The sequence below is a fragment of the Cyanistes caeruleus genome, chromosome 10 (genome assembly GCF_971803275.1).
Source record: "Cyanistes caeruleus chromosome 10, bCyaCae1.hap1.1, whole genome shotgun sequence".
In the NCBI taxonomy this organism is placed as follows: domain Eukaryota; kingdom Metazoa; phylum Chordata; class Aves; order Passeriformes; family Paridae; genus Cyanistes; species Cyanistes caeruleus.
The window spans coordinates 15,212,876-15,234,188 of record NC_141710.1 but is presented as its reverse complement, the minus strand read 5'-3'; positions in this window follow the sequence as shown (position 1 = coordinate 15,234,188).

Sequence of the window (21,313 nt, the reverse complement as noted above, 5' to 3'; positions counted from 1 at the left end):
CAGGAGGTGAAGTGCAAGAAAAAAAACAATGCCAGGCTTTTTTTCTTTTTTTTTTTCCCCCCACCTCCTTCTCCTCTCCCATCAGTTTCAGTGAGTTTACACCAAATGTAACACATCTCAATGCATGTGGCATGATGGAGATGCAGGCAGTTTTAGGGGGAGGGAGCCAAACTGGAAACCCAGCTAGTGTGGTGGAAATTAAACTTCACTGTTTAGAGATCAGCTTGTCTGCACAAAATGAACAGCTCATCCCCATCAGCTCCCTGCACTGGGCCTGCCCAGCTGCACTAATGGGGAAGACCACAGGGATGCAGGAAAGGTCTGGCCTAGTCTTCACAGAATAAAACAAAGGCTGCACACAGGGTCTGAAGGCAAAGAGATCCAATTAAGCTCCTAGATTCTCCAGAACACACTGCTTTTTGAGGACAGAGTGGGGCTATTTATTTTTACCCCTTGTCTTTTCTTCTGCTGGCTCTGGAGCAATGTGGGCTGTACACACAGTGTAGGATGTGAGCACATACTGTACATCTGAGGTGAGATGAAACACAAATATGCTTTTCATAATAGCATTTACACCTGGAAGAGAAGACCGGTTTATTACCTTGGTAAACAAAAGTTAGAATTCAAGCAAAGTACAAACTTTGCCCCGGGCTATTCTGACAGCGCACCTTGTGTTTGTGAAGTGAACTCGGTTGCTGTTGTGCAGCGTGAAGCAACGGGGCCATTTCCAACCCTCCCCCACCCCCTCATCTAGGGCCCAAAGTTTAAAAGCTCCTTATTTTTGTGGGGAGAGGGCACCTTTAGGTGCTGAGATGCAGCCCAGCCTCTCTGGCCGAGATGGCCCCTGCTGGTGGGGAGAGCTGTGCGTGGCATATCTCTGCTGTGCATCAGGTTTTCTCTCTTTCCAGAGAGGCTGAGGATTACAAGGTGTGTAGATTTAGCAATGCATGTTGTGCCAAAAGGAGACTTGTGCTGCGGGGACATGCTAATGGGGGAGAAATACCTAGAGTGCTTCTCTGCACATGGCAGCAGTGCCAAGTCCCAGCCTGGGAGGACCTGAGGACCATGAACCTGACTATACCTGGCAGTGTGGGTCTCAGACCTCCAACACTTCAGTGTTACAAGACCTGGAGAGGGCTCTGGGCCACTTGGAAACAGTCTTTTGTTTGGGACACATGGGCCTAAGCTCAAAAGCCTTCATGGAACCAAATTTCACTCTGCAGCAATGAGATTAGTTCCTGTATTGCACAAAAGAGCAAGCTCTGCCCTGTGCCCCAGTTTGCTCTGTTGCAGTCCACACAAGCTGCCAGCTGGGCAGGGAGGAAGGGTATCCAGATAGATCTGAGATGAGTTGGAGCAGCAGGATGTGTCTGGCACCATGTTCCCAACCCATCAATCCTCAGCCATTTTTCTCCATGCCAGAAGATGGTTACTGGGCCAGGCATCAGGCTGGCTCTGGGCTGCCCTGCTCTGTATCCTTATTAGGCAGAGCCATGTGCTAAGGGCAGAAAAATGACAGCTTTGCCTGAAAAATATAGGATGGGCTTCCTGGCATAAAATTTACAATTTCCCTGAAATTTCTAACTCAAGTATTTGACTAAGCAAAATCCCAAAGTTTCAAAGTTTTTTTTTTTTTTTTTTTTTTTTTTTGCAAGTTTGAGATAATTTTACTCTGTTTTTGTTGGTGCCTTTATGTATTTCTGGTAAAAAAGGGTAAGTGACTGCAGCCAAGCAGTTTCAGAGAGGTTGTTGGTTTCAGGGATCTGCAGCTCATAGGGGAGACTGGACTTCTGGTGAGACTGTTCTCTTGAAAAGTTTTTGAAGAATCCCCACTGCTAGGTGTTATTTCCAAAAATTTGAATTGGCCTCACTGGGCCTTCGTGGAGCCGGTGTGCCCAGGGCTGCAGTGAGGATGGAGGCATGCCAAGACAGCAGAGCTGTGTCTGCTGCCTTGCAGATGATGGTGTCCCCCACAGTGGCATCTGCTGACCCAGCTCTGGAGGTCATTAGCAAGACGAGACATATCTCACCAGGCCATGTATTTTACTCCAGGTCACTGCCTGCTCTTTCTGATGACTTAAACACTTTCATCCCCCCTTACAGGAGCCGTATCACCAAGGGGAGCTGAGCTTTGAAAAAATCTTGCCCTTTCCTAGACCACAGTGTTTTTGTTGGTTGTTTTGTTTAGCTCTGTTGACCCTGGAAACCTCCTGGGTTACTTTAACAAAAAAACATGTCTGCTGATTAGATGCAACTGAGCTAGCAAATACACTGGGTATTTATTCTCAGAGACCCATGTCTCTGGCTGTAAGAACTGATTCCTTATACTTTGTGTGAGCCCAGCTACAGGAGCATGGCGTGCACATTGCAACTTGCCTCTACTGCAGCCTCTTCAAGCTGATAGGAGGGGACCTTCCTCTTTTATGCTTTCAAGGGAAGAAAACTGGAAGGACCCTGGATGATAAAAAATTACTTCTACAATCACATTTCTTTCTGAGTAGCTTGTTTCTCTTTGTGTGAGGTGGAATATCACCCTTCTGAAAGCAGTCACCACCACCAAAGGGCAGACTCATAAGAAGACCTTAGAAAACAGCACTGAATTCACTTAATATATGAAAGAGAGTCTGAGGAGATTCAGGAGGGATGTGTTAGGAATTGTGCTCTGCCTAAGTGAGGGATCTCTGGATGAAGTGTCTTAAGTGAAGGAAGTGGTGAAGGAGATGATGGAAAAGAAATGCTCACTCAGCTCTGTGATAACAACTTCTGTTGACCTGCACATTTTACTGGATTACAAGATAAAGTCATGAGGGTTATATTGAATATGAATATAGCAACCACACTAATACAAGTGTGATCTCAATTTGTTGAATGATGGCTTTGGCTATGTTTATTGCAAGGTCTTAAAAATTCTTGGAAGATGAATACTTACAAAAATTAAATGCATTTCTGCACAGGAATTTTTTTAACCACATCAAACATGCATGATAAGTATACATTGTACAACTGTGGGACTTGGTTCTGATCAGAGATACAAGATTCCCCAGTGCCCCTGCCACAGCAATATGACATAACTTTGCCTGGCTGTTCTAGTCTCTTTGCTTGAGTGATTAAAAACAAGACGAGGCAAAGCAATGAATATAGCCTAGGGAAAAATTCTGCCTCACTCATGAAAGATTGCAAATGGATCTGATAGATCACTTCCATCTCTAACTCCTTTAGATTCTGTCATGGTTCTCTCAGGCATTTTGCAAAATACGTGTGACTGTACACATGGATTTGCAATGGGTCCAGAGATAAATGATCTGGATGTAAACCTGTTTGAGAGCAGCTCTGTGAACTGAGGGTTCTGGTCAGTGTTATATGAAGAGGCCTTGCCACATCTCCAATTTTCAAGGTTTTAAGCTAGACCAGAACAATTCTTATCAGTTATGAACATCTGTTCCACCTCTTTGCATGTGACACCTACCATGGCCGAGGGATTTACAACCGACTTCCAGGGGTCTCAGTGCTTCTGTTTGACCTAAAGTTTGTTTCTACAACATCCCTCCAGAAAATCTCCAACGGGAGACAACACAGTGACTGGAAGACAATCTTATCTTTGTTCCCTGTGAGACATCACTGGAGTGGCACAGCTACACCTGTGCCCCAGGCAAGATGGGCCACATATGACTGGTTGTATTGGCATTTACAGCACTTGCACCAGCACTTCACTGCAGCTCCAGCCATCTGCATGTGGCAATGAGACCAGCTCCATTCACTTGTATAAACACTCCACACCTGTGCAACACTGCTAAACAGTTGCCTTGTGCATCGAGCAAGCATGTGCTGCATCATGTGCAAAACAGCTTTGTCCAGTGTTCCCTGAGATGAATCTCTTCTGACATTGGTCCTCCCTGGTGCTGGTTAATAAAAAAAACTATCCAGGAAGATTGGAGATGGAATAGTGAGGTCCCTTGTTATGAGCAAAGATACGCCCAGGAACACCAGCCTGTGCACCAGGCTTCCTCTGCACAAGGCTGGCATGAGCTTAGCTGCAGCCCAAAATTGCAGCTGAGGCATGTGAGAGGCATCTTCAGCTCACAAAGGGCTGGTCATGAGTTGTCTACCTGCAGACAGAGCCATAGCATTCTCCAGTATGCCTGTTTCCCCAGGAGCAACAGCTTGGCTAACATTACAGCCCCAAAAAAGACTGAAGCTCTGAAAACTGCAGAGATCTTCCAGACCCAAGTGGAGCTTGGGCATGAGGATTTACAAGGTGAACCAGAGAGCAGAGCCTGAGATTGCTCAATGGTCAAGGCAGGAACATCTTGTGAGTCTTTTGGGGACAGTGCTCAGTGGGGAACAGGGATCTGGGTTTTACCCCTGCAAACCCTGGAACACAGAGGTGTGAGCTTGCAGGGCTGGACTATGGATGAGAGCTGAACTGGGCTTTGTTTCCCCATATGCAGGTGCCAGTTTCAGGTGTGTCTGCTCTGCTGTGCCCCTGTGGGTGACTGAGACTGCCTGGGCAACCTGACATGCACCAGGGAAGGTGGCACTGAGAGCTGGGAGGAAAAGAGCTTAGTTCAAAGGCTTGAAATGCTCAGTTCAAAGACATTTTAACACTTCACAGCTACTTCCTCCTTGCTGTACTGTCTGCCCCTTAACTTTAATACAATAGTGACATTATATCCATGGTAAACTTATTGTACATAATGGAACCTTCTATTCGTTACTTACTAAATCAACAACTGGCTTTATCCTAAAGCATAAGACATTCTCAGCAAAGGCTTGCTTGCCTAAGATAATGTAAAATGTTGAATAGCTATTCAGTTTGCAAGTCACGGAGTATTTCTTAAATACTGGTAGAACAATAACAATAAACTGTGGGCTTTATTTTATTCTATTATTGAGGATCTTACAGTGTGTTACAGAAGGTAATTTTTAAGGTTTCACAACAAGATGGAGTTGGGTATTGTTTTGATAAAAACATTATCTGTTCGAAAAACACTGAAAAGTGTCAGATGTTGAAAAAATTGACAAATTCTCCATGTTTCTTGGCTGGATCTGCTTCCTTACCAAGGTTGTCTCTACCCAATACACTACTGTCCCCTTCCCAAAGAGCCCCACTAGAATTTGGAGGAATGTCCAAGGGTTTGGCTGCCACAGTGCCAATACAGCAGGCCTGGCTGTGGCTGTTCCTGTGGGACACACGGCAGCTCAGTCCCACTCCACACTGGTGTTTGGCTGTGCTCATCAAGAATGCTCCCCTGCACTTGTGGATCCATACCTGGAGCAAATTCAGATGAGCTTCAGACAGACAAAAAGGTGCTGCAAGGGGAAATGGGAGAGACAAGTTCTCCCTGTTTGCTAAGGCTCAGCTGCAGCTCTGGGTTTATCCAGCGAGGGGAGGTTAATTCAGAGAGGAGGGAGCAGCTGGGTGAGTGGTGCCCTGCCAGTGGGAGTGGAAACAAACCCGTATCTGGACAGACCCAAGGAAAAGTCAGTCAGTGCCTTTTCCAAAGGGCTTGGGTACAGTCCCACCAAGCCAGCCATGGGATGCTCTGATCTGGCGACCTGGGCCTCTCGTGTCCCAGCTTTTCATGCAGGAGCATGGCTCATCCAGCGTTATTTATGGTGAGCGGCTGAGCGCCCAACCATCTGGAGCCCAGCCCCACTAATCATGTCCTCTGCCAAAACAAATTGAACCTAATTGGTTGGAAAAGAAGCGGGGGGAGAAGCAATAACAGCAAAATCAACAACAACAACAACAAATACCCCAACTCACCCCAACCCGATGCTGAAAACATATCATTAAGTATTATCTAAAGTCAAATTGCACCAACTGTCTGACTGAGGCTGGTCCAAGTCTGGCCTTATCAGCATTCAGCACCACTGCCCCAGGATGGACGAGGAAACACAGAGCACCGCTAAAGGGTAAGCCAGGGACAGAGGGCCCATGCTCCTGTTTCTTCTCCAAGGCCTTTTATGCTCTTTTGGAAAATAGAAATAGATATATCTAACTGAGAAACAGATCTCTTCATTATCTTTGATTAAACTGGCTGGAAGATGTCTCTCTTTCTGTCATTTCTGCTCTTTGCAGGCAGTGCAGGAGCTCCCACTTCCTGGCATTGGGATTGGCACAAAGCTCAAGGCTGCAGGTTGGCTCTGGCCTTTGCTGCAGCTGTGAGAAAGTCACCCTGCAGCCCTCCTTCTGTCCCATCTGTTCTTCCATGGAGGGGCTCAGGGCCATTGCTCAGAGTCCACCTTGGCACCAGGCACTTCCTCACCTTGGGGTGATGCCAAGGGAGGAGAGTGGCCTGTGTGCCTGGACCTCCATGACCTCTCTGCCTTGTGGTCTTGCCTCAGGGGTCTCCTGCTGCTTCCTGCTCTGGTGGCTTCTCACCCCACCTTGTCACCACAGGACCTGATCTTCCTGCGGCGCTAGGCGCGGTGACACAGTTCACATCTGCCTCTTGTTTGTTCTCTCACCTCTCCCTGGGGGAGGACCATGTGCAATGGACTGTTCTGTTTTGTTTTCTTTTCCCTGTGTGTGTATACATATTTTTATATATGCATATGTGGAAACATGGATACAGATACAGGCCTGGGTTTCCCAGCTTTTGCCTTCCCTCCCACTCACAGATTTATACCTCTAGGCACACTGCTCTCTCCCCAGAAATAAGTGAGGCTGTTTGGCTGCACAGTCTCCCACCCCCAGTGTATCCCGGCCCCAGATCTCTGTTTTAAAGAATGCAGACATGAAAAAATACATCCATGTGTTTTACACCTACCAGCCGGGGTACTTGTTCTGGGGTGGCACATTGAAGACCTTCTCCTTCCTAGGCAGGTTCTGGTTTCTGAAATGCTGTGGTTTCCCCTCAAAAATCTTTCCACCAGAGGACTTTCTCTTGGCCATAAAGGAGATGGTTCCATTGAGACACAGAAGGGGCATTGCAATGTGGGACCCTTCTCCTGGACATGGTGTTTCCTATTCCAAGGCCATGGCTCAGATGTGATGATAAGGTTGGGTATGGAGGGGTGCATGTCACCCACTGGAAAAACTCCCTGCTTCCACATGCACAGAGCTCTCCAAAACCAATGGTTTTCTCCTCAGCAGAGGATTTTATGTGTGTAACTAGATGGGTACAGATAGGCAAGTCCTAGCTGAAAGCAATCAGATATTCTTTTGCAGATTGATTTTCCTTAATCTTTCTTCTGTGTTTCAGAGTTGATGGAAATCCTTTGGATTCACCTAGAAAAAACATCTCTGATGTTTCAAACGGCAGTAATTAGAAGACAGAAATGCCTTGGATGCTGTGGGTTTTATTTTATCTGCTTACAAGCCAGCAAGTCTTCCAGGCAAGTGGTGCATGGATAAATACAGACCACTTCACAGGAGAGACAATTCCCCAGACATTGTTGACAAGGTGAGAGATGTTTCACCTATACTTCCAAGAGCTCTTGGCCTCTTTTGTCCTTTTCAGTGAGGCTTATCCATTGCCCATCTGGAATTGCTTTCTTCTCTGTTCTCTGTGAGCCTCCTCCAGAGAGCTCAGTTCCAGTTCTTGCTTTTCTATTTCTCATTTTCTCTGCCCCTATTCCAGCTAAAAAGGCCTTCTCAGTCCCCTGCTCATTCAACATTTTATAATCTCCTCCAAAAATTACTCAAGCTTCATCCTCAAAATATTGCCATTCCCCAGAGGCCCCTTTCCTTGCAGGCAGCCGTTGTCAAATTCCTTGCCAGCTAGAAACCTCCTAATTTTTATCCCAAATATTCTCATACAACAACTGATCCCTCATTTGTTTTCATGCCAACAGGATCTTTTAGCTTGAATAGGTCTTCTCCTACCCCACCCTGGTGTGTTTACAGACAACAAAGCTATGCCCTCTCCTCCTTAGTTTTGCTAGACTAAACAAGCCAAACTCTCTTGAATGTGTGTGAGAAATGCATTCCAGAGACCTGCTGAACCTGGGACACCAACAGAAGCAGCTGCTGGGGGCCATTTGGAGCCCTGAAATGCTTTTACCATAAGTTGCTGGAAGCAGAGTGCTTGTCTGACTGCCAGAACAGTTCTTACATCCCCATCCTTGGACAATTCTTCATTGTGTCCTGCTGGACAGTTCCCTCACTCCCAATGTGCTCATCTTACTCCAGCCCCAGGCTCTGACCTGGACCTCTACACACTGGGAAGTTCTGCATCTGCCTGTCTGCCCAGCTTCCTGCACTGGGTTTTTGGATGGCAAAGCTGTTCCCGTGGGTAAAAGCATATTTGCTGTCTGGAAGAGTGTCATGTAGGCAGGGAGGCTGCAGAGCCATCCCTTCCTCCCTCCCTCCCTCCAGAAAACGTATCTGAGGGATGTTTATGCTGCTTTCAGTGCATTGGCTTTTTAACTGGAGAAAGGATTGCCATCATATTTTGAGTTGAAATACACCTCACCTGGGGGAGCACTGGCCTCCCTGTGAAGGTTTCAGGCAGCTGCAGTGCTGGCTACAGAGCCTGCCCAAATGATGGCTTTCAGCAGCACAGAGGAGCAGCTGTGGTCAGCTTTCTCTTTTTGCAATTTCACCTATTTCGGTATGACTTTTGGCCAGGCTGCACCCCAGACCTGCCACAGCCTGTGGGCAGCAGCACACAGAGCAGCACATTCATATCATGAAACCATACAAAATGTTGCAATAGAACAGCTTTCCTGAGGGCTCTGCCTCTGTTTTGTGTGTCTGTGCACACACATAGGCTGGTGTTTCAAAATGTGATTTAAGAGCAGAACAAGTGAGCAGAGTTCAGTGGGGAGTAAGGAATGGGAAGGTAAGAGTATAAATATAATGCGTTTCAAGTCTAGGACCACCTTGCTTCATTTTAAGAAAGCCTTGGGAACAGTGTATTTCAGCTGAAGCTTAATTTATATTTGTCAAAGAGTTGTACTTAATTCCACACGCCACATTGTTCCTGCAGAGCACCAAAAGCACTTTACAGAAAGACAGCAAGCTACTGAATCAGATTTGAAGCCTGCAGCTGTATCCTTGAGACACTTTTTTGAGACAACCTTGGCCTAGACTATTTTAAAGCAGCATGAAACTCAGATGGGTAATTTCTTTTCCCTAGCACAAAAGAGCTCTCTACAAGAAAGGTTTGAGATGTACTCAAGAGAGACAGAGCTCTACTAGGCAGCCAGTCCATGGCAGTGGAATCCTTCAGCCCATGATCCCTACTCTGAAATCAAGAACTGGGCACTGAGATGAAGTATGTCCCAAGAAAATCCCAGCTCTGTCTCACCCACTGCCCAGGAGTAAAGAAACAACAATACAGGACAGATTTTTTGTTGCCCAATTGAAAAACTCTGCAATAACATGAAGAGCAGGCTGCTGGGAGAGCCCAGGAGAGAATTAAACACCCCTCACTGTTGCACAGACATCCCTGGTGATCATCCAGCAGCTGGGGTCAGGTTCCCTGACCATCACTTGTGGTGCATGGGCAACTTTCACCAGTTTATGGAGAAGCCTCTTGTGCTCATGAGAACTTCATAGCTGGAAGCCAGAGTCCTTTGCTGCTTCAGGACGCTGCAATGTAAGCTCAATGTGTTTCTGACACCTGCTCTGTGCATAACATGGCAGTTTCAGTTCACAGTGGCTTGGGCAGTCACTTTCCATTGCCTTACCTTTATGCCTGCTTGAGTTTTGCTTTTGGTTTAGAGCTCAGACTCACCCAAAACCTTGAGGTGAAATGAGCTTAATAGAAAGTATCATGAAAGAAGACACTACCCGCATTTCCTCCAGCCTGGGCCTGTGAGAAATGTGCATGAAACTTTGAAATTGGAGGCTGTTTCATGGTTTAAATAATATTGTAAACAAAAATGTTAATCAAAACATTTTCTATTTTCCAACCCATGACACAAGAACTGATTTCAATGCATCCTTGCAAATCTTTAAAGTGCCTTGGCTCGTTCACTGAAAAGCTCCCACTGGATCCTCTAATGGGTAGTATGGTTGATGTGACTTTTTCACCCAAACTGGAGTAGTTTCCAACTTCTTTTCATTGTACCAACAAATCATCTCTCCTTGTTAGAACCAGATATCACCCTGATAGCCCGAGGGATGAAGTCTGAATTGAACTCAAAACTTAGTAGCTGTGTTATTTCCATTTCTTCAGTATTTGTCTTGAGTGGTCCAGCAAACCTTAGATTTTCTTGTAGGCTTCCTACCTCTAATCTACTTATTACAGAAAATTCTGGAATCTAAATTTCCAGAATTTTCTGCAGTAAGTAGATCATATGCTCTGTAACCATATATCCTTGTCCTTCACATTTTCTCCCCATCCTCCCAGCTGTCTCTGATCTGCTGTCTTCATGGAGTCCAGCTTCACTTCTAGGCAGAATCATGTGTGGTTCAAAAACATCACAGCCTTTAACAATGCTGCTTCTTGACACATTCTGTTTTCTAGAAGCAGGTTCATGCCCTGTGATTTTTGGATATATCACAGCAATTGGCCCACAGAGTGATACAGTGGATGGGTGGCCTGCTGTGATGACTCCACACTTTTAATTGGACTTCAGTAACTTTCAAGATAATTAAAATCCCTTCTGTGCAACCTTTCCATGTTCTGGGTCAGAGAGATTAAAACACAAGCCCACACACACCAGAGGCAGACTTCTTGTTCTAATATGTTCTGAGCACAGTGAGACAGTTGTTCTGTATTGACTCAGAAGGAAAAGCACATTCTATTGAATCAGCAACACCACTTCCTTCCTCTGCAGTTGTACCATTCACTCCGCTTTCCGTGAGAGAACCAGCGAGAGCAGTCCTGAGGATGAAAGGCTGAGGATGCAGAGAAAATGTAGCAAAAGAGCCATAGGTAAAACACACTGGAGGGGGAAAGCAACCTTAATCCTCTGCAGCTGATCTCTGTGATTATGTGCTCTTTATTAAACAATGTAGCTTGGCTGGAATGGGTGTCACTGAGCTTAACATCCTCGCAATAGCTGATGAAATGCATCATGTCACACTGCCAGGGCACGAATGGTCACTGAAGGGGCTGCTGTGGAGAAGGGTCACTGACCCAACAAAAGGGAGCAGCTGCTCTTCCTAGGCTATGCCATCTGATGGCTCTGTGACCAGACACAGCTGCCTCAGGATGTTTGTCATTGCCCGTCACAACAACGCTGTGGTGAATGACTGATTTCTCTTCCCTGCTGCAAAACCCCCTGGGCAGCAAGACCCATTTACCAGCTCACCTTTTCTGGCAGGATAATTAAAAGGTTTCCCTTTTCTCAAGACCTATCATATTGCCACACTTGGCTCTGCTGGCTGAGGGAGGCCTGGAGCAGTAACAATCCCACGTGCCAAGGCAGGGAGGAGGGCTGGCCACAGAGCTGAGCTCCCCACCACAGAATCCTGATGTTGACTGCTGTGCTTTGGTGGCCAAGGGTCCAACTCTGTTGCCTTCCACTGCCTGCAAGTGGGAGCTGCACATGGCTTCAGCTGTGATGGGGATCTGTAGATGTGCTTGGCCATGGTTGGCACAGGGAACTGAAAAGGTATTTAAAAGATGTGTAGTTTTGGCACTTAGGAGTGTGGTTTAGCAGTGGGCTTGGTTGGCAGTGTGGGGTTTGATGATCTTAGATGCAGGCCTTTGCCAACCTAACTGGTTCTGCAGTTCTAGGCCACCATGTCCTTGGTGCAGTTATTCTACACTGAATTCCACAAAACCCAGTGGAAAATGGGACAGGGAGACACCAGACACATCTACAAAGCTTCACAAACCCTTGTTGGGATGTTGCACCATTCCAGGCACTTTTATGGAAGGGGAAGACTTTATAAAGTTGAATTCAGTAATGATCTGGACAAATGTCACCTGATTGTCTTCACTCAACCTCAAACTGAGGCACAGGCATGTGTGCAGTGTCCATTATCAGCATCACTGGCCAGAAACCATGTCAAGGGAGCTGTTTACAAGGACAGAGAAAGAAACCATCGCTCCAATTCCTAGGCAAAGAGCAGTGATTGGGATTTACGTGGCACAGTTGGATTTGAAGCAGAGCCCACCACTCACTAAACAGTCATACTGGTATGAGACCATGGGGACAAAATGCATACACAGGCAATAGGAGAAAGGCCTCCTTTCAAGCTCCAGACATGGTAACAGGATTTGATTTTTAATTTTCCTGATGTTTTACTATTTTGGCACTGTTGTAGTGTTTTTTTTACTGTTTGGTTTGTTGTTTTTTTCATTAAACCTCACAGAACCATGTGAACCAGGGAGCTCAAAAGGTGGGTGAAATTTTTGCCCCAGGCTCTCAGCACATAAGATATGTTCGTGTGTGTGAATATACATGTCTTCATATGCACAGATGAGTCATTCTCACTCTTGCTCGTGTTATTTCCGGGAGGGGGAAGTGGGGTGGTTCAATCAAAGGTAGGACAATGCAGCACACAGACCTCCTGATGCAGTGGATGGCATGCACAGAGGGTTTTGTGACTCAGCAGAGGTGGCTGGAAGGGGAGCCTGCTGCCACTTTCCCAGCAGACGGGTGGGCAAAGCAGCCCTGTGTCCCCAGTGCCTCAGCTGGTCAGAAAGTGCCAAGCACGTCTCATCTCCATTCTCTCAGTTTCTCTGTGTCACTGTGGGCAGAGGCAAGACTCAGAGAGGAAACCACAAGTGGTCCAGGCTGCTGAGTCTCAACAAACAGCAGAATGGGCTCCAGGTGCAGCCTGTTTGCTTTCCAAAGAACCCAGGGCATTGCTGTCTGTCCTTCTCCTCGGGAAACATCACCTCCTGCATGTTTGCCAGGACATGCCACCTTCCCCTGCCCTGTCTACCCTGCTCCTTCCATCTGCTTCTCCAATAGAGACTGACCTTTTTTGCCTCTTTGTTGTCCTTTCTTATTAAACCTATGTGATGGCTGGCAGATTTAGGGCTGGCAAAAAGGTGCAGGTCCAATAAAAACTGACCCAGATTGTCACCCGTGATTTGTACCAAACTCAAATGGGACCATTCCTGAGGCTCTCAGTTGTTTAATTCAGTGTAAGATGAATTATTTTTAATCATCTCACTCCTTCTGGATCCTGGCTGGGGACAGTACCGTCTATATTATCATACATTAAAATGGAACTGAGGTTGAAAATACACAGGAACAGCAAAGCAAGCTGTTCCCAGGCTAATTTATGGCTCATCCCATAGCAGAGACCAATAAAAAGCCTCCAAGAAGGTGTATCCTGCAGAGAAGGTGAGCCTGAGTCTGGAGGACCAGCATGCAAATAAGATTTGTATAAACTTTTTAGGACCAGATCATTGGTGCAAGCTCTGTGGGAATCAGAGGAGGGAATTCAGGCCAGGGTCTGGCCCAGACTGTTGGTTGTCACCCACGTCTCACGGCTGCGTGGGAAGCACGGTGCTTCTGGCAGAGCTGGGGGTGCTGTGCCCCACTTCCCAGCACCCACACTGCCCCCCTGGCTTTGTCACACGGCCCCTTCACGTGCCCTGGGTACCCCTGAGCTTTCTGCCTGTGCACACATTTGGTGTCCCCACGTAGCACATCGCTGGTGGAGGCTGCCCTGGGTCCCCAGCTGCGCTCCTCCTGCCCCGGAGCATCGCCATTGTTACAACACAAATCATCCTCAGAAGCTTTCCCTCAGCACCCAGGGCAGGCATGTAACTCCTGGACTGCAGTTTGGGACTCCCGTGACACCTTCTGCAAGCAAGCTCCCTGGGAGGTACCAGCATCATAAAGTCACCCCAGGACAGTGACACACAGGTCCTCTTGTCCCCTCATACTGTGCTCGTGGCTCCCGTGGTTCAGAGTTTTGCAAAAGCCATTGGCAGCTTTGTTTGCCTGGGCGTTGCTGAACATATGCAGAAGCATCACAAGCACAGACATTTCCAACCAGCTCTAAGGCATCAGGAAGAAAATAAAGTGAGCAAACAGCTCCACTGGACTCCAAATTATATTAAAGACAGCTTCCTCCAGGAAGGTGAGATTTTCTTTGGTGGCAGGCAGTGGTTGTTTCTGCCTGAAAGGAAGAGGGAGCAGGCTGAAGCTTCCTCTGGGCAGCAGTATAAGAGTCATCAGTAAGAATGAGTAGCACAAAAGTAATTTTTTGGGGTTGTAGCAGGCACCTCAGACAGCAGAAGACAAACCTCCCTCAGCTGCATCCCTTGCTGCCATACTGGGAAGCACTGGTGCCCTCACAGTGCCAGCTGGTACAGCCCAGGGTTGCTCTGGAGGCAAGCATCCCACTCTGCAGATGGGATATCTACAGCAGTATGACCAAGAAAGCCAGTCATGGACATCCCTCCTACGTCCTTTCCCAGAGCAGGGCTAGCTCTGGATCATGGTGCACTGGGAGCTGCAGCTTGGGGTAACTGGCACTCGTGGGGAGCTACCCAAAATTTAGGAAAGCCATTGTGGTGCCAGCTTTGCTGCCAGCTCTAGGGGCTTGCTGCAGAAGGTGAGGTTTCACCTGAGCTTGGCTTGGCAGTTCATAGTGGGAGGTGCAGAAGCTTCAACACAGGGTCACCTAGAAAGGCACATAAGGTCAGGGTTTCATCCTGGATTTTTATTCTTTATCCAGCAACATACAGAAGGTTTTCATCAGTGTGAATATGGACATTATTGACTTTGCAGTTTTTTGTGTCATTCTGGAAAATCCAGTTGACTTTCCCTTAACTAGTGGACCTTTTCCAGGCACACAGAAAGGACAATTGAAGTATTTTCAGTGAGCTATTTCCAAACAACATCAGAATGCATCTTCAAAGGATTCCTAGAGAAGATGGAGAACCTTGACATGGTGGTCTGACAGAGACCAGAGATGTCCAGCTAATGTGGTAAACTGTGGCTGTGTTTTTTGTAGCCTTTGTGAGTGTTAAGGGGAGATCAGTGCACAGGGATGTGATAAGGACAGTTGTGGTAGATGTTCTGAAGAACCAGAGAGCTCGGGCTGATGCAACTGCACGAGAGCAGGTAGTTGTGGATGTACAGTGATCCTTCTCCACGCCTAGGGCCATGGTAAGAAATGCAGATGTCTGTGCAGAAGGCATTTATTAAAATGACCTCACCCATATGAATACATTTTAATCAAGTCAGTGAATGCCTGTTGTGTTTATTTTTAATACAGCACTCGTTTTGATGTTACAATTGTGATGATGTGGATCTAATGGCAGTGACTCTTCATCTTAGGCCTCAAATCCAGAGCTGAAAGTGAAAAGACACTTTGCATTACTTTAAAATACAAAAGGGAATGTCCCTGGGCAAATTAATCCTTCATTTCCATTCTAGACTGTAGTCAGGTGTCTGCTGCCTGGAGTCCACAGTGCACAAGCTGCTCTGGAGGTCACCTGAGGTGCCTCCTCCCGCCGTTGACCGACAGGTGACAGAAAGACAAGCAGACCTTTGGAGAAATGTTCACATACACCCTGAACTTCAGTATCACCTTCAGGGCAAAACACAGTCTCTGCCAGCCTTGCACTTTGTTTGAGGTGCTATAACTCTTCTCTTTCTTGCCTCGAGTATCTCCCCAGAAGTCCTCAAGAGCAAGGTATGTACCCTAAACTCAGGTCTTGTAGGGCTTTCCATCAGACAACCTGGTGCTGTTATCTCTTGCAGTAGCAGTTCCCACCAGCTTTTCATAGAGTAGAGGTGTAAAGAAAAAATGTGTAAACTGAAAAAAGATCAGCAGAGATGCTGTCAGCCAGTCCATGTGACGGAGCCCCAGGAAGACTGGGGATTTCTGACTTCAGCTTTTTCCCTAAACTGTATTATTGTCATTTGGTCTGCAGAGATCTCACAGTTTTGTAATGCATGATGTGTGTCTGTGATAGACAGGCAATCCAGCAAGCTGAGGGCAAGCTGCCAGCCTTCCCTTCACTTTGAACGCCCTTGGCCGTCCTGAGACTCGTTCCAAAACATTTAAATTGCTTAAGTGTGCAGCGATGTGTTTTAATTAATGCAGAAGAAGGGGACAGTAAAATACAGGTCCCTTCAGTACTAATTTGGCCCTGTGGTTGAGGCACAGGTGCTAGAAATCCAGGAGTGCCTGGATGTGCCTCTGCCTCATCGCAGCACGAGCAGTGCCACAGTTTCCCCAGCCTCAGTGACGGTGCTGGGCTGCCTTTGCCAGGTGCCTGGGACACAGGCTACCACGGGAAAGGTGAGTGCAGCACACAGGTATTTATGACATCTTGCTACTCTGTCTAGGAAACGAGCTCCACAAAATAAACAGCAGGTTTATTATTAAACAGCGGGACCTGAAGACTGAAGCCTTCCCGTGACACACTTTGTGAAAACTTTCAGGAAGTGGCAGAGTCTCCTCAAAGTCCTCTCTCCAATGCAGGGCAAGCAAGAGCTTTGTATGAAGAGATTGCTGCTCCCATCGCACGGGGGGGAACAGAGTTTTCACCCAGCTGCCACAGGAAATGTGGCATCAAACTAGGCCTAATGGAAACTATCTCTGGAGGCTCACACTGTGATTTACCACAAGATCACCTTCTGTCAAACCCCCCCCAACCAATCTGTGTGTAGTCCTGGAGAAGGGATATTTCTGAGTCCATTTTTGCCTTGTGAGGGCAACAGAGAAAAGGAAAGTGGAGAACTTTATGGGTCATGAGTGATGTCACAGGGATCAGATGGTATTTGAGGATGACACTTAGGTTATTAGGGATTACATGTTGTCTGACTGAAGTGCCCCAACTCCATCATCTACATCCAACCATGATTCTTTAATAGAGGGCACATATCTTGATCTGACCATGTGAATGAATTGTTCATTGCAATGCCAGGAGCACTTCCTTCTAAGAGACACAGAAATTATAAACCATGGCTCAGCCTGTGAACTGGTCAGAAGACCTGGCATTGATCTGGCCAGTGAATGACCCTGCTGAATTTGGAAATAAAAGGTCAAATTCTCAGACAGGCTGCAATGGATGTGGAAATTTTTATGAGAGATTTCCCTGTAGAAAATCACCCTATCTGGATCTTCTAGACTCCTTAGATACCCAGATTTTGAATGGCAGCTGGGAATGCCTTGATTTTGTAGAAGTTTTATTGGGGAAATTTAACCAACACCTGCAATTAGTCAGCATGGGTGTTACCAGAATGGTCAGTTCCTTAATTTAATGAGCATTAGAACAGTGATTCATTTCAAAGTGGAACTTGGTTATAGTGCTGCAGAAAGAAGAAATGGCAGAGAGGAACAAAGAGAATGAGGAAACAGTTGTTTTAGGCTTAAAACAGACCAATATGTTCCTGGAAGTACGCTTTCAGCCTCCATGCAAGCCTGGCTCAAGCTGAGGGAGAAACCTCTGTATACACTTGGCTCAACTTCTATTAACAAGGCTGGACTGACCTTATTTCTTTAGGCCAAAGTTCTGCAGGGCTGCAGGTACTGGCTAACAACCCATGCCAGGCTAATCTGCACTGCAGAACCATGAAAGGAGTATTTTCCATGCATTTCCTTGTTCCGTGAAAGCCCTAACAGGTTAAATACTTGCATAGAAATGTAATAATAATGCTTAATGCATTCCTGCCCAGGTTCTGGCTTTTCTTCTGGCATAATTTATCCTTCTTCAAGACTACAGATCCTTTGCTCATGCTAGCCTTCAGTCTAACTAAGTCAGCAGGAGACAAAAGTGTTTCACGTCTCGCAAGATGAAACCCACTCTTGATCAAGTAAACACCTTCCAGAGTAACAAAAGCAATGGAGCAACTAAGCCTGTAAATAGGAGTCCAAGCAGAGAAATGAGAAAACATTCATTTGCTTAGGAAAAAGTTCTGGCAAAGCTCATAGTGGTGAAACCAAATGGAAATGTTGCAAACTTTCACCTAGAATAAACAATCCGAATCAGCTGGAAGCGCTTTCCATCGCACTGGTTCCCAGGAATGGGGTTGCCTCATTTTCTTGACACAAGGCTGCCAAAATCTGTAGTGACAGACTAGAATCCTGCTGATTAGCCAAGCTCTTGGCACATTTGTACGGCCAGAGATTTTTATTTATTATTTTTCTGGTAAGAATCGCTAGTAGATTAAAAATGGGAGGCAAGCAACACAAATACATATTTATTTGGGTGGAGGAGACTTTGGCTTTAGGGTAGAATAAAGCGTGGTGTTACGTGTCAGCTTTCTGTCACAGGGCTTCAGATGTGAAATGCCATTATTAAGCTTCCAGCTCCGTCTGTGGCAGGTGAGACATGCTCCATTTCTCAGATGGTCAGAAGCTGGCCAGAGATATGAGGCACCAAATGCTCTTAGATCCCCTTGAGTCAAGCCTGACTTGCTTATTCCTGGTTCTGAGGACCCCACTCCATGTTTTTACATTTGCTGTTGAAAGCTGCCTGCAGCACCTGCAATTAGTAGGTGCTCTGGCAGAGAAGTTAGTGCCACACTAGAACTCAGGAGCTCTGGCTTTCTTCCTCTGCTATTTGTTGGATTATGTTTGGAAGCAGGGACACTGTCCCTTGGTGTTTGCCCTTCATAATTATTCTACTGTGAAGAAAATCCCTGTTTTCTTCTTTCCTTCACAAAGGTCTTTTATTCCATGTTTGTTCCTCAAGCACGGCCAAGCCCGTCTGCTTCAATGGCTGTCTAGTCCCCAGTGCTCACAGACCAGGTGTTGAAGCACCTCTTTCACCCACCTCATCTTTACCAGCTCTCCCACAGTGCCTACTTCTTCTTTTCACTCTCCACTGCCTGAGCCAGCATCCCCGTGTTCAAGGCAGCCTTTGTGCACACTTCCTTTTTCTCTGAAACTCTAGCAACACAAGAAATATGGGCTCAGAAAAAATTAAATAGCAATACTAATATTTCCCTTTTTCTCAGCTCTTTCTGCAGCGTGGCTTTCTTTGGGAATTCTGTTCAGAATTTCTTGCCATTTGCAACAGCATCCAGGGAACCAGGCTGCAACGTAACACATCTGGGGCTAAGTTTGAAAGAGAAGCCAGATGCGGACAGGCATACTGGAGAGGAGGGGAAGGAAACAGGGAAAGTTCAGACATAAGTGGACATCCAGCAAAGCCAACTGGCAGCCCTGTCTTCCAAGAGGCTGTCTAAAAGCAGAGATTTGTCTGAATCAGAACCCTCCATCCAAACAGACGTGAACTTTGAGAAGGGTCAGGTCCAGACTGTCCCCAGCTGGGCTCCAAGCCCTGATAAGAGAGTTCCTCCCTGGGGCTCAAAAGCAGCTGAGTCCTCAGGCAGCCTCTGCACTGACCTCTCCTTTGCTGGGTCTCCAGGATTTTTTACCCAGTTACTAGGCCACGATCAACCCTCTTTGGGATTGTTTGTTTCACTGTCCAGGGACATTTTTCTTTCTTCAGGGAGCTCCGCAAAGCAGTTTTTCGGGAGGGGAGGAGATTCAGCGTGACTCAATGGTGTTTGAGAAACAGGGAAGACAAATGAGGAGATCCTAGAGGTACTTCCTTTCTAAATAGCTCAGAGATTAGTAACTCTTTGCCATACCTGTAAATAGTTCACTCACAGACATGAATGCCAAGGAGTGCTCGGAAAAGCTGCACCTCACTGCCCCTCATCTTCAAAGTGTGTTTGTGATTTTTCAGCAACTACCTACCAAGTTGAGAGAGAATAGAAAGATCCCTGACCTTTCACTGCTCTGATTTCCTAATAATTTGGACACCTTTAATCCTTGCCTCAGTCTGAAGGGCACAGTTGTGTAACACAGGCAGAGTCCAGGAAGAGACTGGCACAAGAGAAATGCTGGACCTCGATGTACAAAAAAAGCAGGAGGGGTGCAAAAGAAAAGCATTTCTGGGGGATCACAACAACATTAGCCATATTTCTGCGGTGTTTGGAGAATCAGTCACTGTGTGGAAATCTTTTGCTTGTCACCAAAATGTCCATGCAGAGTGGTCAGACGAGTTGGGCAGTGAACACAGGTACATTAATATTTGCTGTCACTGAGGTTGCAAAATAGAACAGACAGATCATTTCAGGACTTGGCCTCCTTATCTCCATCTACCACAGCCTATAAAGTTGCATAAGAAAAGAGGACTGAATAAGAAGAATTTTGAGGTGGAAACCTAAAGAAGAATGAAGCAGATGCAGCAACACCAAATGGCAAAGCTCCCTTAGAATGGGATTTTATGGTAATGGCAAAGTAATTCTGAGCTTGTCACCCCGACTTCAGGTCCTACCCATCTTAGGCCAAAAGAAGTTAAAATTAAGAAGGCTTCTTTTGTGGTTTGTCAGATACTCTGTGATTATGGACACTGAAATTGCTTTCTACTGAAAGACTCGAGGATGTGCACCTACTGGAAAACTTCCTTGTTTAACGCATATAATTCCAGTATGCAAAAAACTTAATGACTGAGAAAAAGAGGAAGATGTTCCCACTGTGGTTTAGTGGTGACAAAAGGGTTAATCATCTCCCGACAGGACACACTAAATGCCATTGAGTCCTCGCCTTCCCCTAGGCTCTGAGAGCAGCACAGAGGGGACAACCCCATGCAGAAACAGGGTCCCACAAATACCCAGCATGCAGCAGAAGAGACAAAGTGGCTCCAAAGTGCTTTTGATCTGTTGTAAACCCTGACTTTGTTTAAGAAGAGTGAAGACTTTTTTGTTTGGGAGCCATGAGCATCTGTTTAGTGACTTCTTGGGGCATGGGAGAAGCAGCTCACTGGTGTCTTGCCAGGTGAGCAGCAAACAACATTAGGTCATTGCAAACAGTTCTCCTTGGGCTCCATCTGTCAGATAAGGACCGTGTCACTGGCAGGATGTTTGTGCTGATGAACTCTCCTTCAGCTTAAGAAAAGCCAAATGTGAAGCTCGTTAAGGAGAGAACCTGAGATGCCCTCCCTAGACCGGCAGCAGCTGATTTGCTGCTACGGGTTAGTTAATCTCTCATTAGCTCAGGACAAAATGAGCTGTGTGAGGAAGAAATGTCTCTGTCATGACATGTCAAACCTGTGGAGCCAACTGAGTCCCAAGTGCAGAAGCTGTTAGGGGCCACGGGGGTGGTTCTGGCTCTGAATTAGCCACAGCTGATTATGTGTGAGTGACTCGTGCAGTCCGGGTGTGACCAGCAGCCTTCTTGGGGCTCAGCCTGCAGGAGACAAGGTTGTGTTCCAGCTCACCTTCCCTGGCTTTGGTTAGTGGTCATTCAAATACAGTGCTGTCAAGGAAGAGGCACAGCACCTAATAGTGGTGTAGATTGAGATGAGATTAAAAGAAAACCTGTGGTTCAGAGGAATGACGCCATGGAAAACATCAAGGAAAATGAGCTGGAATGTGCAGTCATTAGCAAATTGCTTTATTTATGGCTATTGGACACTGCTGTTGTGCCAAATCTTGAATTTATTTGGTGTCGTGGATTTCTTAATTAAAATCG